This window comes from Rhamphochromis longiceps, linkage group LG2 (genome assembly GCF_057381845.1).
Source record: "Rhamphochromis longiceps isolate RC_006_pf linkage group LG2, R_longiceps_female_GT1.1, whole genome shotgun sequence".
In the NCBI taxonomy this organism is placed as follows: Eukaryota; Metazoa; Chordata; class Actinopteri; order Cichliformes; family Cichlidae; genus Rhamphochromis; species Rhamphochromis longiceps.
The window spans coordinates 5,742,674-5,759,417 of record NC_140558.1 but is presented as its reverse complement, the minus strand read 5'-3'; the positions used below and the strand labels follow the sequence as shown (position 1 = coordinate 5,759,417).

The 16,744-nt window shown below is 39.6% G+C and overlaps 1 long non-coding RNA gene across 1 annotated transcript; it reads left to right on the top strand.

Moving 5' to 3' along the window:
• Positions 1-2,585: 2,585 nt before the first annotated feature.
• Positions 2,586-3,861, top strand: LOC146676860 (uncharacterized). The gene is made up of 3 exons (XR_014907271.1): positions 2,586-2,758; positions 2,831-2,889; positions 3,225-3,861. It is a non-coding gene; the product is annotated as an uncharacterized LOC146676860 (long non-coding RNA).
• The last annotated feature ends 12,883 nt before the right edge of the window (positions 3,862-16,744 follow it).

Below are 16,744 nucleotides of genomic sequence, written 5' to 3'. Positions count from 1 at the left end.
TAGAATCACTGACACAGGCAGAAATGTCAGGCCCAGTAAATAAAGGCTGCAGTGAAGGGAGTCAGGTATATCTCTTTTGTGTTGCGCTGACCCTTTGGTTTTAATATGGAGTCCACTTGTCTTCATTTAAATCTCTCTGCTTTGTCTTTTTCCGCTCATTAAATGCCTGAAAAAGTATTTCACTCTTTATGTTGCTATTTTTTTTATCAAGTCATGAATTAAATGAAACAATGGGAGGAGTTACTGAACTACTGAAAGAGTGAGGCAGTACATTCAGGCTCATGCTAGATTATTGTTCAACTTTAACAGCCATATGATATTGTAGGTATAAGATCCATTCTTTTTTCCTTCTGTGCTGATGCAATATATATAGGAACACAGACATGCTGTAAAGGGCAGATAGCTATTGGTGTCTCAGAAGGTCACAGATAAGGCTTTTATGTCCTCCCATACTCTGGCGGCATGCTGTCCTGTTTCCTCCCTGCTGGGACACGAAGTAACTTTGTCCTGGCCACAAAGCAGGAACTCAGAAAGCGAGGGTGTTAGATATGCAGCTCCCAGCAGGACCAGTGGAGCTAGCAGTGGGGTAGCAGGGTCGAGGAACAAGGGTGCCACCTGTTCACTTCAGCTAAACATTCAACCCTGGGCAAAGGAGAGAGCGGGTATTTCTGTTTAAGATCAATGTGTACAATACCATTCAAAAGCTTGGACACACCTTCTCATTTAATGGTTTTTCCTTTATTTTTACTACTTTCTACACTGTAGATACAAACTGAAGACATCAAACATATGAAGCAAGATATATGGAATTATGTGGCAAAGAAAAAAATGATAAATTACTTTCAATTTGTCGTATATTTTAGTTTCCTTAAAGTAGTCACACTTTGCTTTGTTGACAGCGCTGCAAACCCATGGCTTTCTCTCAATGAGCCTCATGATGTAGTCATCTGAAATGGTTTTCACTTCACAGGTGTGCCTTGTCAGGGTTCATTTGTGGAATTTCTTGCCTTCTTAGTGGGGTTGGGACCATCAGTGGCGTTGTGCAGAAGTCGAGTGGTACACAGTTGACAGCCCTATTTGAAAACTGTTACAATTATATTATAGCAAGAACCAATCAGCCAAGTAAAGAGAAACGACAGTCCATCATTACTTTAAGAACTGAAGGTCAGTCAGTCTGGAAAATTGGTAAAACTTTGAATGTGTCCTCAAGTGCAGTCACAAAAACCTTCAAGCGCTACAACTGGCTCACATGAGGACCGCTGCAGGAAAGAAAGCCGAGGAGTCACCTGTGCTGCTGAGGATAAATTCATGCCAGTCACCAACATCTGAAATTGAAAGTTAACAGCACCTCAGATTAGAGACCAGATAAATGCCACATAGTGTCCCATTACCAGACACATCTCTATATCAACTGCTCAGTGGAGACTGCGCAAATCAGGCCTTTATGATCAAACAGCTGCTAAGAAACTACTATTAAGGAGGAGCAGCAAGAAGAAAAGATTTGTTTGGGCCAAAAAAACCCCCACAAGGAATGGACATTAGACCAGTGAAAATCTATGCTTTAGTCCAAATTTGAGATCTTTGGTTCCAACTCTCGTGTCTTTGTGCAACGCAGAAAAGGTGAACGGATGGTCTCTACATGCATGGGTCCCACCAGGAAGCATGGAGGAGCAGGTGTGATGGTGTGGGGGTGCTTTGCTGGTGACGGTGTTAAGGACTTATTCAAAATTGAAGGCACACTGAACCAGCATGGCTACCACAGCATCCTGCAGTGACATGTCATCCCATCCGGTTTGAGTTTAGTTGGACCATCATTTATTTTTTAACAGGACAATGACCCCAAACACACCTCCGGGCTGTGTAAGGTCTATTTGACCAAGAAGGAGAGTTATGGAGTGCTGCGGCAGATGGTCTGGCCTCCACAGTCACCTGACCTAAACCCAGTCGAGATGATTTGGGATGTGATGGACCAAAGAGTGAAGGCAAAAGGGCCAACAAGTGCTCAGCATCTCTGGGAACTCCTTCAAGACTGTTTGAAAACCATTTCAGGTGACTACCTCATGTATCGCATGACAGAACCGACCACATATCAACGCTTTTTAGCATACACTTTTCTTTATTGGGGTTGCTATTCACAACAATACACATGTCGGCAGCTTTCCAGCTCACAGCAGGTCATACACCACCAACAACAGTCAGGACCCAGTTCAATCTGTTTTAAGCTGTCGAGGCCTGATTGCAGATGCCGCTCATAGTTTTGATGCCTTCAGCGAGAATCTACAATGTGAATAGTCATGAAAATAAAGAAAAAACATTAAATAAGATGGTGTCCAAACCTTTGACTGGTAGTGTATGTGTTATCTAATTTATTACTCACCATAGCAATGATCTATTAATTTATTCATTACTAAAATTTGAATTAAATAAAAGAAAACAAAACATTAAAACCTACCCTGTTGTGCTTTTTTAAAGTCTTGATTCTGTAAGTAGTTCTGACTCAAACTAAATTCTGTAGCAAATACAAATTTTGGTAACAGCTAAATACAGGTAAGACACACTGAACATCACACATGAAACAAATGTGTAACCCAGAGTAATTTCCTGCACTTATTTCCTGCCATTGAACGCATCACAAATGCATGACTCCAACCACATGACTTTGCTCAGCCAATCGAATGGCATGTAGGTCATAGTAAGCCTGTCCCGGCTTCCTCCCGTCAGATGCGTGGAGGCAAGCCAGGTGACAGAGCTGTTGCAGGTGTGTATTGGCAAACATTTGCTTTTCCCGTTTTAATGCATTTTTTAACACCAACTAACTTATGCAACTTAGATGCTGATTACTGTGAGCCAGAGCCATAATGTTGTTGTGCACTGAACAGAACGGAATTGGTGAGTTTGAACTCTTAATTGACTGTTTGTATTGCTACCAGCTGACCCTAATCGGCTGCTGCCGGTCCAAACAGTTTGATTTTGATGTGACTGATAGTTGTTGAATAACAAATGTTGTGGAGCTGCATAGTATGTATGTATGTATGTAGCAGTTGAAATGGTTTCAGTTAAATCCTTATTGGTTAGAAATATTATATTTAACCAATATATTGTTTGTTTATTTATTTATAAATTGTGTACACAGGAACAAGAATAACTTAATGTATTTAGCTTAATTGGCTGACATTTTTGTATTATTCTTGTGATTTCTTATTGGCCTTGTTTATTTAATGCAGGCCAGGTGAACCTTTTTGAGGTATGGAAAAGGATGGCGAGCCAATGAACGGCTAGGAGCAGGACTCATTCTGCATTGAAGCTTCCACTGGACTGGTAGGAAGCTATCAAAGACGACGCTCTGTCCCGTAATTTCCGAATACACTGATTTCCACAATCATACACACCAGTTCCCCCGTTTATGGACAATAGCGCTTGGACATCTCTCATGGATATTCAGATAAAACTCATGGACTTCAATGTGGATCAGTGTTTTCGATGTTAACATGTGTTATTTATGGGGAACTTTTTTTGAGAATCTATATTGCTTGGTATAAGCCAGAAGAATTTGCTTAGTTGTCTTTGTGCACCCCCACTGGGTTTTTCTATTAATTAAATAGCTACAGCAGGAATGATTATTTAAGCTTTCATTTTCTTTTCTTAATTTTCTTTGCTTTCGGTTAAATACATGGTACCTGCAAAAGCATTTTGTGTTGTGTGTATTTAATTACTGCCCATCAGCTCCAGTAGCATTCCTAAATCTTCTGATTAATAACCACAAATTCACACTCAATCCCTAGCCTGTATTAATTCATCAGCGCTACATCAGTGTTACAAATGCAACATGAGCTGAACATAATATACATATATCAACATCAAAAGAATTGGGATATATAAGAAAATGATTAAAAAATGCTAAACATTGCTGTGTGTGATGATGTTTGTGAAAGGTTTAGCTAAGATAGGCTCACCAATTAAGGAGGATATAGGATGCATACAGGCATAGTATTATGATCAGCTGCCATATTGTGTTGGTCCCCCTTTAGCTATCAAAACAGCCCTGAACCACTGAGACATGGCCTCCACTTGATCTCTGAAGGTGTCTTGTGGTATCTTATACCAAGATGTTAGCAACAGATACTTTAAGTCCTGTAAGTTGCGAAGGCAGCACCCAAGGTCTCCCAGCAGAACATTGCCCAAAGCCTCACACTGCCTCCACTAGTTCGCCTTCATCCCACAGTGCATCCAGGTGCCAAGTATTCCCCAGGTAAGCGACGTACACACACCCAGGCATCCATGTGATGTAAAACAGAATGTGATTAATCACACCAGTCCACCTTCTTCCATTACTCCATGGTCCAGTTCTGATGCTCATGTGCTCATTGTTGAAACTTTTGAAGGGGGACAGCGATCAGCATGGGCATTCTGACTGGTCTGTGACAATGCAGCTCCATAGGCAACAAACTGCGTTGCACAGCGTATTCTGACAACTTTCTATCCAAACCACCACTTTTTCAGCAATTTTAGCCACAGCAGGTCATGTGTTGGTTCAGGCCATATGGGCCAGCCTTCGCTCCCCACGTGCATCAGTGAGCCTTGGCTACTCATGGCACCATCGCTCGGTCACCACTGTTCCTTCCTTGGACTAGATACTGACCACTGCAGATTGGGATCACCCACAAGAGCTACAGTTTGGCGATGCTCTGAGCTAGTTCTTTAGTAATGATATTTTGATCCTTGTCAAACTTGCTCAAATCTTTATGCTTGCCCATTTTTCCTGCTTCTAACACATCAGCTTTGATAATATATATCGTACCAACTAACAGATGCCATGGTCAAGAGATAGTCAGTGTTATTCGCTTCACCTATCAGTGGTCACAATGTTATGGGTGGTGTATATACATACTTTCTGCAGTTATTATAGTAAGATATCACATTGAGTAGATGATATGGTCCTGGTTTGGAAAACAAAAGCATTTTAGAAAACAAAAATTAACAAACAATATTTCATAGGAATGTCAACTTAAGAACATGATGTGGCCATTTCACTGAAAGCAAAGAGCCATTTTTGTGGTAGTATAAACACAAGTGTTATTGTCACCTTTGTGGCTGATTTTTATTTGGAGCTCAGTTTAGTGTTTTGGGAGGTTAACATTTATAAAATGGTGCTATACACACATTACTTTTGATTGCCACGGTAGTTAACCAATTTTAATTTTAACCTACCATTAAAACTCAGACGTTCTGAAAAGTTAACACAGGTGACTTTGTGTCACCAACAACATTTGCAGCAATTTCATCTAAAACTATAAATGTCAATCTCACCATGACGCCAAAGGAAAATATTCTCATGGGGGAAGAAGGATGTGTATTTGTGAATGGCATATTTACTTTTTGAAACAAAATTGCAAAACAGTACCTGCTGAATGTCTTTAAAGGTTACAATAATTATACTTTCCTAATAATGATTTTAGGGACAAAACATAAAATACTGAGCAGCGCTGTTATGTTGCCATTTAGTTTTGATGCATGAGTTGCTGGTGCTACATTTGCCTTAGCATTGCAGTCGAAAAAGTTACCAACATTCTGACTCCGTTAACCCTCTCAGGCTCAAATTAAGTTTTTGTTGCTAATGCACAAAAGAATACATGCAGTGGTACTTCTGAGTAAAAAAACCTCATAAAATATGTATGTGGGGTAATCAGGTTGTTAGTTTTTACTTGTTGCAAATCTGCAACGCCTGCTTTGAGAGGGTTAATGTAGTGATATCATCAAAACATTGCAAAAGTTGTTTACCTACAGCAGCTGTTTGGTCAGAATATGTCATCATCAAGAACTGTCCTGTTTATCCATTGAAGTTTCACCACTCAGTTACTTTTCACACTTAACATCCTCTTCTTTCAGATCTATGCCTTCTTTCATCTCAAAGCTCTTTTACAAGGTGAGAAGTGCCAGACCCAACAACAATCGAAAGCAGAGCTGGCGAATCAGCTGTAGCCATCAATCATACTTCGATCAATCACTGTCGCCTGGTCCCACGCCAACCTCACACCAGTTTCTCCGCCACACCCTCAGCATGCAGGCCTCAGGAATGCTGGGTAATGAGGGATGGCAAAGGGGCATCTAGGCATCTGATTACAACCCATGTTGGGAAGAAAGAAAAGATGTGAGGGTGTGGAAGCCTGTTTACATTTACATCTGAGGTATTTAGCTTCTGCTTTCATCCAGAGGACCAGTGGAATGAGCTTCATGCATTGCAAACATTGCAAGCAACTTTGAAAGTAGATAAAATGTCACAGCAAGAAGGTGATGCAAGTTAAGAAGTTTGTGATGAAACAGGGATTATTGTTAACATGTAAGGTGATAAGCAGTCATCGCTCACTTCTTAAACATGTGATCACCTGTTAATCCCTTAGTGTATTGGCCTTTTATTTTGATTTTCTATCAGTAGTGTGACTTTTTAAATGCGCAAGGGATGTATTTGTCTATTAACGCTAACGCTAATAAGTCCTCCAATCACACATTGCTAAACAAAATTTCCACTTTTTTTTTTATTTTTAAAGAAGACGAGGTTTCCAAACACACTCAACTATTAACTTGGAGACCGTTTCCTCTCACTAGCTCTTTGCTTTTGTTGTATACTTTTGGATACAACTTTGTACTAACATAGAGTTGAACAATAGTTTTCTCTCTAACCCGCTGATACCCCAACTTTCACTTTCTAAGCATATATTTACACAGCTGGAGGAATAATGTATCTTCTCTCTCAATTAATGTTACTGTCAAAGCCAACACACCTGCATCCACAGATCTCTACAGCAACCTTTTGGGGTGTTTACAGTTGTTACACCAGGTCCGGCACTGATTGCTTATCAGTCCATAAATAAAGGCTGCGCTGTTTGCATCCTGTATCCAATCACTGGACCAAAGGTTTCAAAACCAGTTTTGCATTGGTCAGATTCAGGTCAGAGTGAATGAGTTGACCCACACTTGGGCAGTTTAACCTAGTGATCTGAAACTCATTACTGTAATTTACTGTAATTTTAACACAGGCAGGTGTGGAAAACAAAGACAATTAAAACTTTGACCTGACAAATAACAACTGCTTTCAGTACCAGTATTTGTTGATATTTGGTTACAATTTTAAAGGAAGTAAAATCTATGGGAGTCATCAGCAATGTGCCACTCCCATTAACAAAAGCTGCATGAAAGCTGAATAGTCTACAAGCTTTGCTGTGTAATGTTCAATTAACAGCAACCCTTTTGCTGTATTATATGGAATATAATTATAATATATACTATAATAATAATAATAGTCAAATATTGATAATGCCACTAAAATGTTTGGTCCTTGCACTGCTACCTCCTCATTTAATCTTCTGCAAGCAAGCAGACAGACTTATAAAGACATATTTGGACCTAAGATATTTACTTGCTGTGATTAAAGTTTTGCTTTCTGGGGATAACTTCTTCAATTCTGTCTGGACATGGAAGGTTTGTGTCCTCAGACTAATGAGTAACTTCTAAATGGCAACAAATATCACATCGTGACATGGAAGAAATGGAGATCTCCCCATTAACCTGCGCTACAAACAGCAGCTGTTGGAGGGGGCATCGTGAGGTATTAAGTATAAATCTTCTTTCCTGAAAATTGTTCACAGAGCAAATGGAAATTCCATCAGAAAATTCAGACTCATTTATTATTCATCATCGCCCCTTTGCCAATTCCACACCAGAGGTGATAAAAAAAACGATGGCGGATACGTAAGTATATCATGTGGAACTCTAATATATTGCTATCAAAACCAGTGAACTGGAAAAGACAGGATTTAATATGGTATCTCATCCTAAGTCCTTACTAATTCAATAACATTATGCCAAAGATTTATTAGGCATCCCATTTCCCATGAACACATCTGTGTGCTTGAGTTTTCTTGCAGGCTGTGCTGCAATATGTAATGCATTTCAGAGCTATTTACTGAGGAACAGAGTGAAGCTGATTGTTCTGAATACACCCTTAAAGAAAAACCCCAAAAGCCTTTCACTACACAGTTTTTCTTTGCTTCCTTTTGACCACTTATAACATATATCATGTTAACAATACTGTAGATATGCAGTTAAATACTTAAAACCTTTATACTCAACATATGCAGTATTAGTATTTATTTATTTATTGTCATTGTCAAGAACAATGAAATTGCGTTTGGGGCTTTATAGGTACCGATTTTTTCAACATATGGAAGTGAAGCATCATTTTAAGATTTTCAGCCCCTTGATCTCCTTTGATTTATATATAGTAAATGATTTTCCCTTCCGAAACGGCCACATTATTTCGAAGAAGGCTACAGTTGAATGGAGAAGTGATCTGTCAAATCTGTAGTGGAAGAGTTCCAGTTCAGCAAAGTGCAGATGTTGCCTCCTTCCCTTATAAAACTAGCTGCAATTTCATAAATAAGAATCTTTATGACATAACTCACATTGTCAGATGTTTGAAAATGTTGTTTTGAAATAAACAAAACAAAATGAAAGATATCACTCTGGGACTGTTACCAGTTTCTTGCAGAGACGGTCATTCACCTATCAGACCATAACTAACCTCATTACTGAGGAATGTCTTACTTACAGTGAAGCTGCCTGCTCGCTGCAGTATATCTCCGTGGCAGGATGTGCTACCTTAAGATTAAGAAAAAAATGTGAATCTTGGGTGGAAAGTAACACGGGACTGTCTTTCTGAGGCACACATGTGATAGTCAAGAGTCATCGTTTCTGGAACCCATTAATAAAAGTATAAAATGCCTTCCTACCAGTTTGATTTGTAGCTAGTGGGTTAACCCCTTAAATGTCTGTCTGTGGTTCTTGAGAATTTGAAACCCCAGTACTGAGTGATTGTTTCAATGTAAATGGGGCATGAAAGCCCCTCTATAACTTTTCGTTTGGGTCATGTCATGCTTGATTATACATCCTGTAAGTGACTCTTGGTCTTCAAGTGGCCATTTTACAGTTTGAAAGTTAAACAATACTTTTGATTCATCAAATACACTTTTCTGAAGAGGTAAAATAACATTTTAAACCACTGATACAAATGGTGGTAAAAGGAGTGGGTCCCTATGTCAACATATCTGCTTGTTGTGACAGTGGGGTTGCTTTGTGCACAAACACATGGCTGAGCCGGGAGGTATAACTGAGGCCAGCACAGTGTTGACACCTCCAGCTGTCTCCAGGACTGGAATAAAGATCTGACACCCGCAGTGGTCCAGCACAGACACCAGCTGGGCCTAGAGCCAGAGAAAATGTCTTTCACCTCCTCTTTCAACACCACTATTCACTCTGCTTCACAGCCCCAAGTCTTACTCGTTCACCTTTTTTCACTCCCTTAAACTTTTCTTTTATCTCTGTATTTCACTTTATTCATCCAGCATTTTTTCCTCACTCTTTTTTTAGTCTCTCCAAAGCATCCCTCTTCCTCTGCAGCCCAAGTTGCTCTCTCAACCCCTCCCCACTTCCCCTCCTTCTTCCTCCTCCCACTTGCAAATCCTTTCCAGTGACACAACTCTGATTTTCTGCCAACTTTTCTTCCCTCCTTGAACACATCAGTCTCTGTGGCACAGTAGCTCTTGACTCTTGTGATGACTTCATACTGCCTCTCTTGGCTTCGGTGGCGGTCAACTCAAGCGGAGAATGAGGACTCTTGAGAGTCGCGAGTGCTGTCTGCTACAAGTAGTCCAGAAGATGCATCTGTGGGATAACATTATCAGGCATTTCTAGTACATTTAAATGTAAAGACCCTGTATTTTCGATTTACTTGGAAATGACTACATGGCTGCACTGACCCTAGAATGTACACAAATGATCTGTTTATTGTACAGAACTTTCATTCTGTTGCTTGCAACACATGGCAACATCCAAAGCTGAAAAATAAAGCTGTCACAGATGTGCCCAAATCTGCATTTTCTGGAGTGGCCACTTGGGGCTGGCTCAAAAAAACAAGTCAGTCCCATTAGACCCCTGTGCGAAGTAGCCAAACCTCCATGAATTATTTCACCCCATATAACTGGGTTGTTTTGACGCAATTTTAAGATTTGGAGTTTGAAGTCTTAAAATTATGCAGCTGTAGCTGGAAGCTGTAGCCATCACCTCAACTCACTGAACTGATCTTCCCAACTGTGTTGGTGATGCTGGTAATTTTTCTGACAAATAATGTGGCTTGCTGTGAGGCACAGACAGTCCAATAATAAATGTACTGTCAGTAAAATTCCAGTACCTTATTAGTCTGTTACATACAAATATGTGTGTCTGTTCTTTGTATCTGCATAATTTATGGAGACAGTCTAAATATGGTCACTTTTGATTCCAAAAAACCCAACATCGTGGTGGGAAAGTTCCTAACACTGAAGTTTGAAAAGCCCTTCCATAAAGTCCAGAAAGCAATAGCCCATGTCCATCTTTTATTTACAGTCTATGACTTGAAGTTGTTGAAAAAAGGGCATTAATCAGAACAGTTAAATGATAATCTTGACACATCAAGCGGGTAGCACATTTTTAATCAGTATAAATATAAGCTCATGTTAAGCCGATGACAAAATGGGATTCCTGACTAGAAGAACCCAAAATGGTATCATTGCTTTTTAGCTAGACTCTTATAATGCTTATCTAATGAAGTATGAACTACCTCATTATAGAGTAATGGTTCTCAGGGTGTTAAAGCCAGGTTGAAGTGCTGATGTAACTGACCAGCTATGTTACATATTAGTTTGACTGAAACAGTATTTCAGGAACTAAGCCTCCAAGTAGCCCATATATCAGCAAGCTTGTAACATATCCTATTTATGTGAACAAACGGTGCTTTGCATTTTGTGGTTACAGATGGTCTGTTAGCCAGCTCTGTCTGGAAACCATCCTCAATGGAAAATGTTACTGAGCTATAGTACAATAGACTGTCCTTGCTTGAAATTATGTACATTCTACTTTCATGTGAATATATATATAAGTAGAATGTACATAACTTAGATACCATGAAGAACCTGGACAGAGTGTGAGACTCTAAACTGGCTAAAAACATGGGCGACATTGTCATTCAGTTTTCATAGGAGGGCATATTGTCTCAAGTTATAGTATAGACTGTGACTTTAATCTTTCTGAACATTTCAGAAATTGCACAAGTTGCACTTTGAAGACAGCTTGAGATGGCTACACCATTATTTAAACTTAATATGTCAATCATTTCAGCCCGGAGTAGTTCTGTGGGAAAAGTTCTGTAACCACAAGATATCAACTCCTGCCATTGCATATTTACACTGTGTTCCAGCTTAGAAATTCTCTCAGTGTGTACAACCCCAAGAACATTACTGTAGACATTGTACTCATGCTTGGAGTAAAACTAAATTAAAATAAATTCTATATCAGTGCAGGATATATGGGTAACCAACAAATCATTAAAATGACCAGTCTTTTTCAAAATATTTTATCAAATCACACATTTAATTTAATCAAGGCAAGACCCAATGTGGATCCTGAGGTAGTTATGTTGAATCACTGACTCATGATAGAGACTGCTAACTGTACTCTGAAGAGAAAAAGCTCCAAATAAAGTAACAACAATTGCAAATATCAGTTGGTGAGGTAAAGAGAGACGTATTCTGTATGACTTTAGCTCTGAAAAAGGTGTGGAAAGGAAAAGGAATGCCTTCAGATTTCATTAGAAGTGAAAAATGCTGATGTAGTGGTAAATGAATGCAGACGAAAAGCTGGCGAAAGGAGTGAAATAATGATCACAGTCTTGACGTGGTTCTCAGACAGATTTTTGTGGTCACCCGGCAGTGTTACAAAAGCAATTCCCAGTTTCGACTCCTTTCCCCAAATGTTTTCCTATTGCCGCTCTTACACTTGCATTTTATGGGTCTCGGATTCTATAGCTGAGCGTGGTGTTTAAAACGTTAAATAAGGCTGATGTAGAGGAACTTGAACTGAAATTAACTGAGTCTAAGTTGGTTAGAATTTAGAGTTCCACGTGTTAGCGTTTCAAGAAAATGATTTCAGTAAATCCACAAAGAAGCTATTAGCAGCTTTGAATTTTACGGTTGTTGCACTGCACTGATTGTAACAATGGTAAAAGTTGTCATCTAAGGAAATTAGACCTTGGAGAGTATTACAACTCAGTCTAAATAGTGGCTTACAGTCATAAAGTCAGTACCTCACTGGTTATACAAATCATTTTAAAACCTTTTGACCTGCTTGGCTTTTATACGAATGGAGGGAGATTCTTTGGTTTAAGCCTCTTAGTGACAGAAACTCTGGGCCTTCGGCCAGCAGTTATGACTGATGGAGAGGGTTGTCTCCTCAGCTGCCCATGTACCCACTGAGAGAACAAGCTAAAGATGTAGAGGCCAAATATAGAAGGCTATTTGTCACCCTGAGTTGATGGATTACACTAAAGCCAAACTATGTACAGTGTCCAAAGAGGTAACAATGTAACATATTCATAGGATGGGTATCTGTTATCACACACGGTAACTGAACCTTTTTTCACCTTTTCATTTTATGTTGACCCGGTGCATGTAATACGTTTCTTTTGCACTTTACCACTGTACTACACACAGCTCTGGAACTGAATAAGACCTCGAGCAAATTATGAGAGAAGCCAACTAAGTTGATGGCGTTTGCTTTGAAGGCTGTCTGCTCCCAACTTATGCAGTCTCCTTAGCTACGTTTTTGTTCTTTGGAGCTGAGTCCAACCAGATGTTTCTCTTCCAGGCACTGAAACTGATAGCTCATGATGCAGTGTCATTTTTCACTGCTGTATCTCCCAGCTCCACTCAACACCCACATAATGCTTCATTTCAGCAAGTGGAATCAATACCTATTTTAAACTATTATTCTCTGAGAACAATTTTTGGCGCATAGCTGGTATCTTCGAACTGTCAGAAAGTGATCTTTCAAGAGCAAAGCCTGTGTGGGAGGAATTGGCTATGAGTGGGGGGATACGAATCAAAAGAGGCAGAGATCAATATGATTTTGAATCAAACAACACAACAGTAGTTCCCGCTGTCTGTTTGCACCAAACTCAAAACTGAATGACTTGTGTGTGTGTTTGTGTGTGTGCGTGCACACCACAGCAGACAATATGATTACAAAGATGGGCTTATTCAGTTTGTAGTAACGATTGACCTTGTTAATTTAATGAGAACGGCTACTATGCATGGCATTGAACTATTAAAGATTTCACACAAAGTTACAGAGTAAACCACAAAAATCAATACTCAGCCGGGAGGAAGATCAAAAATTGCTTGATGAAATGCTTTTGCTTAGTTTTCTATTCATGACTTCCCACTCCCACTGCTCAGTGGCTCCTCTGGTATGTTTATATCTTTTCAAAAGTATTGATTTATAGATACCTCAGCATTGTAAATCATCTAGAAATCAAGCACCCACATGCTCAGTATCTACCTCTATGGCCAAAAATACTTCAGCTTTTTCCAGGAAACGTTGCTCCTTTGTGTTAAATCAAGACGATTGTCTGGTCAGACAAAAGTTCAAAGCTTGCCACAACAACACAAGAGTATAAGGTCCAGTCAGATGCTACACCTCTTCTAAGCAACAACACAAAAAAAAAAGACAGCAGTGACCTGTGTATCTACAAAATTAGGACATTTTTTAAAGTTTGACGTAGCTGTTTACATGCAGGGTGTTTCATTCATCCATCAATACCTGCCAAGTCAAGTTTCCTACAGCAGAAGACAGCAGTGGAATTAGATTTTATTAGAACATCCTATAAAACATAATATAATAGTAAAACAGCAGCCACAACAAAAGAGCTTAAACTGAATCTAATCTATTACAGTATCTAAAGATAATGACATTCATGACTTTTCCACTATGAGTCTTGACATTTTCAGTGTCAAGGCACTGCAAATGGTACATCATGGTACATCCCTTGTACTTTTCCTGACTAGGTCAAGTTCGTGCACCACAGCTTGCTCGTTGCACCAAGCTCTCTGTTTTGAAATGTCAAGGTCAAATCTGTGTGTAGGTCACACCAAGAATTTTAGAAGACATTATTTTTAGGAAACTGATGCCAGTAATGCTGGCAGCAGATGTTAAAGGGCCCAAACACACAAAACCAAAAAAAATTCACTTGTCATACTGGGTTAGCTTTACTGAAACAGTATCAGATTGTATAAAAACTATGTGTTGTTATATAATGAAAGAAAATGAAGATAAGTAAACCTCACAGTTTGTGTTTTTGTCATCATAAAACAATAACTTGATGGGTAGTTTTATTCTTTCAGCATTTCCCTTAAACGACCTCCCTCAACCTCAACTGCTACCCAAACTCACAGGAATAAAATATTTGTAACAATTATAATACAAGTGGGTGCTTGTACTTTTAAATGCATTATTTTAAGACTTTATATTTAGCCCAGTATCATAATCCCTGACATTGTTCTGTTGGGAGCAATGCTAGATATGCGTTTGGACACACAGCACCCACAGTTTCAATGTGGAATCAAGTCCAGGCCAAGTTTACCTAGTACAATGTGTCATCTGCCTGACACAGAGATGACTCACTGCACAACTGGAATTGAGGAGCCCGTGGTGTCGGGTGTCCCATATGCTCAAGAATAACCAGTCAATGTCAAGAAACAAAGGAAAGCACAAATGGCCCGGCACAACTGTACATTGGATATCTGTCTATATAGAGTTGCATTTCCTGAGTTAAAAGCGTTTCAGAAAAAAGATGTGTGGATGCTTGAGACCTAATGTGGATTTTTTTCACCACTTCAAAATTAATTTGTAATTTTCTTTGCCTACATTGATGGAAAAACTTTATTGAGAATTCCATCACAGCACTGCGGTGTTGCTCACGGAAACCCCTTAAAAGACTAGGCATGTCCGCTTCATTCTCCTAAAACTATAAAGAGTTAAATTACATTTGTTTTCACACATGTTAATCCCAGCTTGTAAAACTTACACAAGCCCAAAGAGGTGTGCTCATGCAAAAATTCCTCAGTGGGTTTGTCAGGCGGTGAGTGCGTGGCTGGAGTGAGTGAAATTAATGAAGTCTGTAATGGGTTATCAAAGAGCGTAACTTGATATCTGTGGCAGAGAACCCCACCTGTTTATGGGGAGTGGTGCACTCGGTTGACACACGTACACATACATACACACATCACAGTCTACCAGACCAGTGAATTGCAGGTGGGGTTCAAAATGGCCCCCACCCCCCCAACCAATGCCAGAACAACAGGTGGATAGGCATTTTTTTTATGATGTCTGCGGTCTCCATGTGTACGTTTCAAGGCGAGCAACATGAGACATCAGAATTTCCTGCTAGAAATAATGACAGAGAGCCTGCAACTATATACTTTCTAGTGCGTGAAATACTGACTAAGTTCTACTTGATCAAGAAATGCTGAATATCTCATTTGACATTTGAAAAATCCTGATACAGATATGATTTGACAAAACCAAAAACACATCAACAACACCAGTCACCATCAATAGCCACCAAAAGCTAGTCATGATACTTCCACAATAATGAGGAGAATCTTCAGGCAATTCTTCCTTAAAAAAAGGCTGTTTGAGTTTATCAGGTGTCTGAAGAAAGCTTGATTGAACAGTCCCATTCAAGTCACGCTATATCATTTCCACTGGGTTAAGGTCAGGACTGAATTGGAAAGAAATTTATTGCTTTTGTATATGCTATATTTTATAATATCTCTTTTAATGAGGGCACCACAGCAAACACTTCCACAACATTTACCAAGTCCAGAGGCAAGGATTGAGTCCAAGAAGCAGAGAGAAAAGAACCAGGGTGGAGAGAGACTATAAAACACCCTCAAGGAAAGAGGGCGCTACGTGAATAAGGTCACCAATGCCATACTGTAGCACTCACACTCACATATCCGAGGCAATTTGTATGAAGAATACTTTGGGAAAAGTACAATGGTTCAAGTGTTGACCAGGGAGGAAAAGACTGACTGTGAATGAAATTGAGGAACTGGATACGAGATTGTGGTAGTTTTAAAAAGAGTGGAGAAAGCTAATACAAAGAAGAAAGGAAGGCCAAAGTTGCTGTGAAAAGGCACAAAGAAGAACCTAGAAGAGTCCACTGAAGGCAAAGTACATCAGAAGGAAGACAGATGAAAAAAAAGGAATAAACTTGTAACCATGCAAATAAACTACTAGAGACATAGAGAGGTTAGATACCAGCTAGATAGAAAAAGAGCTAAAGTTCAGCAACACATCATTGCACAGTAAAGGTTCTCCAATTTACAGCTCACGCTCCTCCTCCAGCCTTTCTAAACAACACCTTTCTTCCCAAGCTAGAAAGGTAGAAATGCATACAAGCATTATTAAGCAGGTATCCTAAAAATCCCGTGGAAGTTTGCAAGGTGCATCAAAGAAACAAACCATCCTGGATTTCTTTTTCCAACTATTACAACATTAGAAACTCGGTAGCCCATTACAGTGAGGACCACCAAGTAAGCTATGTCCATCTGGTCTTCTTTACAAGTTGGCAAAAGTTAGAAGTAGGCATCAGGGTAGGACAGATATTTGGAGTAAAACTGCCATCAAAGCAAAGACCACTGCATGGACAGCGTCACTGTCATACTCCAGCTAGAACAACAAGACTGCTGAAGAGGATTGCCAAGTTTATGCATGGGCATGGATTGAGATCAAACCCTGAAACTTATAGTGTGTTAGTTTAGGACAGGACCAGAAGCAAAGACAGATTTGTTGGCAGAGTCCAAGGAGGTGGAGC